Genomic DNA, 12,054 nt, shown 5'->3' with positions numbered 1-12,054 from the left:
AGACTTTCGAGGTCTATTTTCTCCCACTTGTCATTTTGGAAACGAATCTCCAAAAGGACATTATTTCGAGCAAACAAACATTATGTTCTCAAAAATTAGTGGTAGAAACAATATCCTTGTGTCTCATTTGAATAAATCACAATGAAACATATATCTATACTTGGGCCTTAGTTTGTTGAATAACAAACAGTAAGCTCCCACTGAGTTTAGCAACTCTTTAGATATATATGTTTGAAAAGATATTCTGAAATTACTTTTCATTAGCTTTGATGAATTTGGTTTAGTTTGGTGGTAGTTGAGCATTTTGTTTAGAAATTATAGGAAAAAATCTTTATGATTTATCATTGATCGAATCAAGTACTAATTTACTTCGATCATTCCAACTTAGATATTCCATTCTTATGGAGCTAGATCGTGAAATTACAACACACAATCATAGATTATCATATTTGGTCTTAAAGTAATCATCGTCATGATCTAACCTAGATCTTTATGATTTCTTACCATGTGGATTTTATACTTCTGAATCTTTGAACTAGCCAAACGGATTCAAACTTATATCACTTTGAGTAAATAAATCCATATTAACTCAAATCTAGGTGAAATAATAAAGTCATAAAATCTTTCTTTAACTTTGAACTCTATTGTCTAGGTGTTCTAACAATAGTTCATATCCTTTGTTACTTTCAACAAGTAAGACTAGCTTGTTTTGAATGATCTAGAAATCAATCAACTTTCAAAAGTCCATTAAAATAGAGCTTTAGAATGTTAACTTGTTGACATGGTCTAAGCAACAATGCTAAAGGTTTGTGGAACTCAAATCAGGAGATTGATTTGAACCTAGTAAAGTTCTTATTGTTAAAGATTTATTTGTTTTAATCAAGCATATTGACTCAACTCGTAAATGACCATTTCATCCAAATAACAAACAAACATTGTTTTTGTTTTTCTTGAATGTGAGTCTTTCTGTGTTTGAAACAGAAATTTAGGTATGCAGATTATGGAACAAAATAGCCATTAAGTTCCAACCTTGAAAGGACTTAAAACAAACTAGACGACCCTACAACTAATGTAGCAATCCTATGCTTCATTTCCTACTTGTAGGTCATTAGTGTAGCCTAGCTTCCATCATTTGAGTTATTACCGAAGTAAGAACCTCAAGCGGTATATGATACCAAGGAAGTTTGATTGCTAGGTCACTTCTCTTTAAACATAAACTTTTAGGTAGAAACGGAATTGAAAATTCCTTTCCTTTGTTCCTTGTTTTCCTATTTCTTGTACCCTTTCTTATAGTCTTAAGAATTGAATTCTTCAGTGTTGACTTTTATACTTTGTTAGACATGTCCAATGTCGCTCCAACAAATTTCTTACCATTTATGTTGAATATTTTGCTTCAACTTAGATGATCTTACCAGAAGCTTCTAAAGTTCTCTAATCATCCATCTATTCGAATGTCTAGGGACTAGACTCATTCGAGAATTAAATGGACAAAGATTAATGGTTGTTAACCATTGGTAAAGCTGAGCGTTTAAACTCTATGCTTTATGATCTCAAAACTACATTTGTATTTTGAATTCACAAGCACCAATCGGTTCGCCATTCGACTTTGATACTCGAAAACAACCATAAAAGTCGCTAAAAGAAACGTACATTTTAAATTGCTCATTTTCTCTCATTTCCGTGAATTGTTCTTAGATTCACTACCAATCGAGGAAATTTACTGTTACCTTTCTAAAAGGATTTACTGCAGTGCAAGATATTTAATTATAAACAATAATTAAAACATACATTGAAGCATGCAAAGTCTAAACATTTAACATGAGTAATAACTTGAAAATTAAAGCAATCATGCAATTTAAACAAGTCATTAGCATTTTATTCGAATTTATTGTTCCGGCAGGTGTGAATAAAATGATTCCAAGATCCTTAAATCATTGAAGAATTAAGCACATTATGTATTTTGACTCAATTCTAAAATAGTTTAGGTAAGCAAAATCCTTTTGCTAATAGTCTAGAAACTACTCTTGGTTGATAGGTACGTCTAAGAACTTATTAGGTAAACCTATCGAATTTGCCACGACATAAAAGGACTCCTTACTTATATCGTTGAGTTTCACCAAAACTAACATGTACTCACAATTATTTGTGTACCTTACCCCTTTAGAATCAATAAGTAACACCTCGCTATGGCGGAAAACTATTACTAAGATTGATGTAAAGGTTATCCAAGTAAGTGTTATTTTGGCATGGCACCTTTTAACTCAATTTTTAGGTTTGGAACTTAAGGCTCTTACTATGTTGGTTAGATTTTAAGTGAACTAAAATCCTTAATCATGCAACATAATCAAGCCATAATCTCATGCATAATTAAGACATATTTAAAGCAATAAATAACTTAAAACATGCATAAGATGTAAATGTGATCTAGTATGGCCCGACTTCATCTTGAAGCTTCAACTTCAAAGTCCGTCTTGAAAATGGATTGGAAACTCCGTCTTGAATTTCACCATGGGAGGCGCCATTTTCTTCAAATAGGATCAGCTATAATTAAACAAATTACAACTATTTGATGGTACGCAGACCATATTTAAAAGCAATAAAATTTGGTACTTTAGACCAATACTACATTCAAATTAATGGTACGCATACCTGCAAAACAGTACATATACAAATATATACCATTCACCCATTCATTATCATGAATGGCCCACATAGCTGGTTAGTAAAACACATTGTTATGCATCACATAAATATTTGCAGCAATTAATCAATGGCACCAATAATCTACCAATTATTCAGTCCTTATTAATTCTAATCAAGTTGTTTTAACCTTAAAGGATTGTAGACCTAATCAAGAGTTTATGACTAAAAATGCTCCCACTTAAACCAATAACTTTATATGGTTTACTAATTTTAAACATAAAAATGTATTTCTAGTCTAACCGGAAACATACAAGTTTAATTAAAATTTAAAGCTCATATAAAATTATAATCGAATCCATTTAATTTATTTTCAGTTGAATTAAACGAATTTAATTTAATTCAAGGTTTAATTTTAGTAAAATAATTAGTTTAAATTAAAATTTATAATAATTATAATAATCAAAATTAAATTCCGAGAAAACAATTTAAATTATTAATTTTAAAGTTAATTAAAATTATTTCCGAACTGAAAATCTCAAATTAAAATCAAAACGTATCAATCGTCGCAAGACGAGGCACTTGGGCTTGCGCCCAAGCCCCATCAAGCCACGCGGCTGCTGCGCCCCGCTCGATCGATCGCTGCACAAGGCACACACAGCCACACGCACACGCAGCCATCGCTGTGTGAGGGGGTCGAAAAAGCACGAGGCTAATGCGTGACCTTGTCCCTCGTGGGTGTGAAGTTTCTTTTTGTCAAATCAAGTGTAATTGGATTTCCTGTGAGTTTACACCCAATCGACTAGTAATATAGGAGTCGCCATTCAGTTTTTAACGACAATGAGAAAAACTGACAAAACCCGGTTATCGTGACATAAACGGAGTGCAATTATGTTTGACCACGACGGCCGTAGGTTCCCTTGTGATCCCTGGTGTGGGGATCTCTAAACATACACCCGCAAGGTAGAGATTGAGGGTTCGGGGGACTGTAACTACCGAGAGAAGTACTCGCTCTTCGATAACTCCAGAGGCAGGATATCCTTACTAGCTCAGCATAAATAATTGAAGGGACATGCGTTAACTATTAAACTAATCTGAGTTGATTTTAACAATATGCAACATATAATACTAGATCGAGCGCGATTATCTGATTTAGATTGTATTAAGGGACCTAGCATGATAATTTTGTTAGGTTATGATACATATGATATTACATAAATCATGCGGAAACAACCATTAACCCAGGAATACATATTATTTACACATAATTATATAGCATAATTTAGATGCATACTCTTTGTTGCGTGCCCTCCCTAGCTGCGCCCGAACCGAACAAGAACAAGTCTTTAGGACTCCAAGTGTCGTCCCTCCGTAGATAGTCCACAGCACGTCCGGATCCGCCTTAAGATTGACCAACTAGAATCGCCCTTAAGGTACTAGAATTTTCGGCACTTTTGAGCAAGATGTGTGATTGAATTTTTCTCTCAAAAACTCACTTTGAATACTTTTAAACTCGTTATAAATTGTGAACCCAGGCCACATATTTATAGGGGTATGGAAAGGGAATTGGAATCCTATTCAGATACAAATTAATTAAACCTAGAATCCTACAAGAACTCTAATTAATTAATTTATCTAATAGAATTAGGAATTTAATCATTAACCGAACTCTGCATGTTTTAGGAATCGTGCATGAACACAAACACTCACGCACACACACACGGCAGCCACGATGGGCCGCCCATGCGCGTGCGTGCGAGCAGCAGCCCACGCAGCGAGGCCTATGCGAGCTACAAGCCCACGTAGCTCCTGCGCGCGTTGCGCGCGCTGTGCGCGCTGCCTCGGCCTGCTGGGCCTGGCCTTGCGCTGGGCCTGGCGTGGCCTTGGCTGTTCGTGTGGCGCGCTTGGCTTGCTGGGCGATGGCCTGGCTTCGTGCTGGGCCCTCGTCCGGCAGGCCTCGTCCGATGCTTATTCGTACGATACGCTTCCGATTAAATTTCCGATTCCGGAATTCATTTCCGATACGAACAATATTTAATATTTCCGATTCCGGAATCAATTTCCGTTTCGAACAAATATTTAATATTTCGGTTTCCGGAATTATTTTCCGATTCCGATAATATTTCCGATTCTGACAATATTTCCGTTTCCGGCAATATTCCCGATTCTGGCAATATTTCCATTTCCGATAATATTTTCCGATACGTACCATGTTTCCGTTTCCGGCAACATCTACGACTTGGATAATATTTATATTTCCGATACGATCCATATTTCCGTTTCCGGTAATATCATCGTTTCCGGAGTATTCATTTCTTGCCTGTGACGATCTCAGCTCCCACTGAAACCAAGATCCGTCGATTCCGAATATTCATAGATGGAGTATTTAATGCCATTAAATACTTGATCCGTTTACGTACTATTTGTGTGACCCTACGGGTTCAGTCAAGAGTAAGCTGTTGATTAATATCATTAATTCCACTTGAACTGAAGCGGCCTCTAGCTAGGCATTCAGCTCACTTGATCTCACTGAATTATTAACTTGTTAATTAATACTGAACCGCATTTATTAGACTTATCATAGAATGCATACTTGGACCAAGGGCATTATTTCCTTCAGTCTCCCACTTGTCCTTAGGGACAAGTGTGCATTTCCTAATTCCTTTGTCGCTCGATGCTTGCTCTTGAACATAAGGTAAGAGTTGTCATCCTTATTATGTCCAGAGGTGTTCCTCGGTTTCAGAGTTCAACTGAACAAATAAACAGATAATCATAGCCTATGATTCATCCGAGCACGGCCATGCATTTCACAGTTTCTAGCTCTCCGAGTGGCCTTGTACAACTTTTAAGCATCTCATCCCGATTTATGGGAGGACAATCCCAATCTTGCGATCTTGAGATTAGACTTCGTTTGATAGGTGATTACCTGAGCGTTGCCTTTATAGCCTCCTTTTACGGTGCGACGGTTGGTCAACGTCAAAGCAACCAGTTCTCAAACAAGTAATCTCAAATCACTCAGGTATTGAGGATTTAGTGTCTAATAATTTAATGAAATTTACTTATGACAGATTTTCATCTCTTACAGTAAAGTTTCATAGGTCTTGTCCGATACTAGTCTTCCCAAAGTAAGTATCTATGCAAATGATTATGACATTGCCATGTCCACATAGTTCAAGAAACATAACTACTAGTCATCTTGCATTCTAATCGTCTAACGTTTTCTATGCGTCCAATTTTATAGAAAACTCCGATTAGGGACCATTTTCAACCTTTGACATTCAAGTTCACTTGATAGACATTTCTTAGGCACAGGACTGGTCCTGACAGTCTATCTTGAATATATCGTCAAATTGAAGGGACTCATCATTTAATAAACCACAAATTAAATGGAAAAATGAATTCTTTTCATTTATTGTGAATGATTAACCAATAATGTTTTACAAAGATTTAAACTCTAAAACTTTAAAACATTAAACAGAGACATCAAAGCCATTCTCCAATATGCCTGATTCCCATAGCTGCAGTGTGCGAGTTGTGCTTCGCTTGCGGCAGAGGTTTAGTTAATGGATCTGATATGTTGTCATCAGTTCCAATCTTGCTTATCTCGACTTCTTTTCTTTCAACGAACTCTCGTAGAAGGTGAAATCTACGAAGTACATGCTTGACTCTCTGGTGGTGTCTAGGCTCTTTTGCCTGTGCAATAGCTCCGTTATTGTCACAATACAGGGCTATTGGTCCTTTAATGGAGGGGACTACACCAAGTTCACCTATGAACTTCCTTAGCCATATAGCTTCCTTTGCTGCTTCATGTGCAGCAATGTACTCCGCTTCAGTTGTAGAATCCGCAATGGTGCTTTGCTTAGCACTTTTCCAGCTTACTGCTCCTCCGTTGAGGCAGAAGACAAACCCAGACTGTGATCTGAAATCATCTTTGTCGGTTTGGAAACTTGCGTCCGTATAGCCTTTAACAATTAATTCATCATCTCCACCATAGACCAGGAAGTCATCTTTGTGCCTTTTCAGGTACTTCAGAATGTTCTTGGCAGCAGTCCAATGCGCCTCTCCTGGGTCTGACTGGTATCTGCTCGTAGCACTGAGTGCGTACGCAACATCCGGGCGTGTACATATCATAGCATACATTATTGAACCAATCAATGATGCATATGGAATCCCATTCATTCGTCTACGCTCATCAAGTGTTTTTGGGCACTGAGTCTTGCTTAGAGTCATTCCTTGAGACATGGGTAGGTAGCCTCGCTTGGAGTCCGCCATCTTGAACCTATCAAGCACCTTATTGATATAAGTGCTTTGACTAAGTCCAATCATCCTTTTAGACCTATCTCTGTAAATCTTGATGCCCAATATGTACTGTGCTTCTCCTAGATCCTTCATCGAAAAACATTTCCCAAGCCAAATCTTGACAGAGTTCAACATAGGAATGTCATTTCCGATAAGTAATATGTCGTCGACATATAATACTAGGAAAGCAATTTTGCTCCCACTGACCTTCTTGTATACACAAGATTCGTCTGCGTTCTTGATGAAACCAAAGTCACTGACTGCTTCATCAAAACGTATATTCCAGCTCCTGGATGCCTGCTTCAATCCGTAGATTGACTTCTTTAGCTTGCATACCTTTTTAGCATTCTTTGGATCCTCAAAACCTTCAGGCTGTGTCATAAACACAGTTTCTGTTAAAACGTCGTTTAAGAAAGCAGTTTTGACATCCATCTGCCATATTTCGTAATCGTAATATGCAGCGATTGCTAACATTATCCGAATAGACTTTAGCATTGCAACTGGTGAAAAGGTTTCATCGTAATCCACACCGTGGACTTGCCTGTAACCTTTTGCAACCAATCTAGCTTTGAAAACTTCAAGTTTCCCATCCTTGTCCTTTTTCAGTTTGAAAACCCATTTGCTTCCAATGGCTTGGTAGCCATCTGGCAAATCGACCAAATCCCATACTTGGTTTTCAGACATGGAGTCTAATTCAGATTGCATGGCTTCTTGCCATTGCTTGGAGCTAGGGCTCGTCATAGCTTGTTTGTAAGTCGCAGGTTCATCACTTTCAAGTAATAGAACGTCATAGCTCTCGTTCGTCAAAATACCTAAGTACCTTTCCGGTTGGGATCTATATCTTTGCGATCTACGCGGGGTAACATTTCTAGATTGACCATGATTCTCACCAGATTCTTCTAAAGATCTCTGAGTTTCATCCTGAATGTCATCTTGAGCATTCTCTAGAGTTTGTTGTTCGACTCGAATTTCTTCGAGGTCTACTTTTCTCCCACTTGTCATTTTGGAAATGTGATCCTTCTCCAAAAAGACACCATCTCGAGCAACAAACACCTTGTTCTCAGATGTATTGTAGAAGTAATACCCCTTTGTTTCCTTTGGATAGCCCACAAGGATACATTTGTCAGATTTTGGATGAAGTTTGTCTGAAATTAATCGTTTGACGTATACTTCACATCCCCAAATCTTAAGAAAAGACACATTTGGAGGCTTTCCAAACCATAATTCGTATGGAGTCTTTTCGACAGCTTTAGACGGAGCTCTATTTATAGTGAGTGCAGCTGTATTTAGTGCATGTCCCCAAAATTCTAATGGAAGTTCGGCCTGACCCATCATTGACCTGACCATGTCTAGCAAGGTTCTGTTCCTCCGTTCCGACACACCATTCCATTGTGGTGTTCCAGGAGGAGTCAATTCTGATAGAATTCCACATTCTTTCAGATGGTCATCAAATTCATAGCTCAGATATTCACCGCCTCTATCAGACCACAGTGCCTTAATCTTCTTGCCTAATTGATTCTCTACTTCACTCTGAAATTCCTTGAATTTGTCAAAGGATTCAGACTTATGCTTCATTAGGTAGACATAACCATACCTACTGAAGTCATCAGTGAAAGTGATAAAGTAGCTGAAACCACCTCTAGCATTTGTACTCATTGGTCCACATACATCTGTATGGATTAAACCCAATAGTTCATTTGCTCTTTCTCCAACTTTAGAGAAAGGTTGCTTTGTCATTTTGCCAAGTAAACATGATTCGCATTTACCATAATCCTCTAAGTCAAATGGTTCTAGAATTCCTTCATTTTGAAGTCTTTCTAAGCGTTTCAAGTTTATATGGCCTAATCGACAATGCCACAGATAGGTGAGATCTGAATCATTCTTTTTGGCCTTTTTGGTATTTATGTTATATACTTGTTCGTCGTGATCTAATAAATAAAGTCCATTGACTAATCTAGCAGATCCATAAAACATCTCTTTAAAATAAAACGAACAACTATTGTCTTTTATTAAAAAGGAAAATCCCTTAGCATCTAAGCAAGAAACTGAAATGATGTTTTTAGTAAGACTTGGAACATGGAAACATTCTTCCAGTTCCAAAACTAGCCCGGAGGGCAACGACAAATAGTAAGTTCCTACAGCTAATGCAGCAATCCGTGCTCCATTTCCCACTCGTAGGTCGACTTCACCCTTGCTTAACTTTCTACTTCTTCTTATTCCCTGTGGATTGGAACATAAGTGTGAGCCACAACCTGTATCTAATACCCAAGAAGTTGAATTAGCAAGTATACAGTCTATAACGAAAATACCTGAAGATGGAACGACTGTTCCGTTCTTCTGATCTTCCTTTAGCTTCAAGCAATCTCTCTTCCAATGCCCCTTCTTCTTGCAGTAGAAGCATTCGGATTCAGAAGTGGGTTGACTGACCTTTCTCTTTACAGATTTGGCGCCAGTTTGCTTAGTTGGGCTGGCCTTGTTGCCACCTTTCTTAGCATTCCTCTTCTTTCCAGATTTCTTGAACTTGCCCCCACGCACCATAAGCACATCCTGCTTATCACTTTTGAGCGTCTTTTCAGCGGTCTTCAGCATACCGTGAAGCTCAGTGAGCGTTTTGTCCAGACTATTCATACTGTAGTTCAGTTTGAACTGATCATACCCGCTATGAAGAGAATGGAGGATGGTGTCTATAGCCATTTCCTGAGAAAATTGTTGATCCAGCCGACTCATATTCTCAATGAGTCCAATCATTTTGAGAACATGTGGACTTACGGGCTCGCCTTTCTTAAGCTTGGTCTCAAGAATTTGCCTATGAGTCTCGAATCTTTCGACTCGAGCCAGATCTTGGAACATGTTCTTCAACTCCCTGATGATTGTGAAAGCATCTGAGTTGATGAACGTTTTCTGCAGATCCGCACTCATGGTGGCGAGCATTAGACATTTCACATCCTTGTTGGCATCAATCCAACGATTGAGGGCTGCCTGAGTGACCCCGTCGCCTGCAGCTTCGGGCATCGCCTCATCTAGGACATACTCCTTTTCTTCCTGCATAAGAACTATTTGCAAGTTCCTTTGCCAATCAAGGAAGTTTTTCCCGTTCAATTTCTCCTTTTCGAGAATTGATCGAATGTTGAATAAATTGTTGTTTGCCATATTAAAAACTACAATTGAAAAGAATAAACAAATAAATAACCATTCACAGTTTCTCTTAATAAACTTAAATTCTAGCATACATGCATAATTCAATGTTTATTAAGCATTTTATTCAAGTTATGTGTTCCGGCAGGTGTGAATAAAATGATTCCAAGATCCTAAAATCATTGAAGAACTAAGCACAGTTTGTCGACTTAATCCTAGAACATCTTAGGTAAGCAAAAGCCTTTTGCTAATAGTCTAGAAACTACTCTTGGTTGATAGGTACGTCTAAGAACTTATTAGGTAAACCTATCGATTTTGCCACGACATAAAAGGACTCCTTACTTATATCGTTGAGTTTCACCAAAACTAACATGTACTCACAATTATTTGTGTACCTTGCCCCTTTAGGACCAATAAGTAACACCTCGCTGAGCGAAAACTATTACTAGATTGATGTAAAGGATATCCAAGCAAGTGTATATTTTGGCATGGCACCTTTTAACTCAATTTTTAAGTTTGGAACTTAAGGCTCTTACTATGTTCGATACTTAGAATGATGATATGTATGTGCGAACGAGCGTTCATAGAATGGCCGTTGTGTGCGGTCCATCAATCAGTTTGCTTGAATCATTTTTTTTTTGAGCAATGACGGATTTTGAATAGTTTGCTTAGAAGCTTGATAGGGTTCAGGCCCATTCATGAAGTGGGCTCATGTTAGGTTATGATACATATGATATTACATAAATCATGCGGAAACAACCATTAACCCAGGAATACATATTATTTACACATAATCATATAGCATAATTTAGATGCATACTCTTTGTTGCGTGCCCTCCCTAGCTGCGCCCGAACCGAACAAGAACAAGTCTTTAGGACTCCAAGTGTCGTCCCTCCGTAGATAGTCCACAGCACGTCCGGATCCGCCTTAAGATTGACCAACTAGAATCGCCCTTAAGGTACTAGAATTTTCGGCACTTTTGAGCAAGATGTGTGATTGAATTTTTCTCTCAAAAACTCACTTTGAATACTTTTAAACTCGTTATAAATTGTGAACCCAGGCCACATATTTATAGGGGTATGGAAAGGGAATTGGAATCCTATTCAGATACAAATTAATTAAACCTAGAATCCTACAAGAACTCTAATTAATTAATTTATCTAATAGAATTAGGAATTTAATCATTAACCGAACTCTGCATGTTTTAGGAATCGTGCATGAACACAAACACTCACGCACACACACACGGCAGCCACGATGGGCCGCCCATGCGCGTGCGTGCGAGCAGCAGCCCACGCAACGAGGCCTACGCGAGCTACAAGCCCACGTAGCTCCTGCGCGCGCTGTGCGCGCTGCCTCGGCCTGCTGGGCCTGGCCTTGCGCTGGGCCTGGCGTGGCCTTGGCTGTTCGTGTGGCGCGCTTGGCTTGCTGGGCGATGGCCTGGCTTCGTGCTGGGCCCTCGTCCGGCAGGCCTCGTCCGATGCTTATTCGTACGATACGCTTCCGATTAAATTTCCGATTCCGGAATTCATTTCCGATACGAACAATATTTAATATTTCCGATTCCGGAATCAATTTCCGTTTCGAACAAATATTTAATATTTCCGTTTCCGGAATTATTTTCCGATTCCGATAATATTTCCGATTCTGACAATATTTCCGTTTCCGGCAATATTTCCGATTCTGGCAATATTTCCATTTCCGATAATATTTTCCGATACGTACCATGTTTCCGTTTCCGGCAACATCTACGACTTGGATAATATTTATATTTCCGATACGATCCATATTTCCGTTTCCGGTAATATCATCGTTTCCGGAGTATTCATTTCTTGCTTGTGACGATCTCAGCTCCCACTGAAACCAAGATCCGTCGATTCCGAATATTCATAGATGGAGTATTTAATGCCATTAAATACTTGATCCGTTTACGTACTATTTGTGTGACCCTACGGGTTCAGTCAAGAGTAAGCTGTGGA

Source organism: Spinacia oleracea, chromosome 1 (genome assembly GCF_020520425.1).
Source record: "Spinacia oleracea cultivar Varoflay chromosome 1, BTI_SOV_V1, whole genome shotgun sequence".
NCBI lineage: Eukaryota > Viridiplantae > Streptophyta > Magnoliopsida > Caryophyllales > Amaranthaceae > Spinacia > Spinacia oleracea.
The sequence above is the reverse complement of the archived record's forward strand: the minus strand, read 5'-3'. Positions refer to the sequence as shown.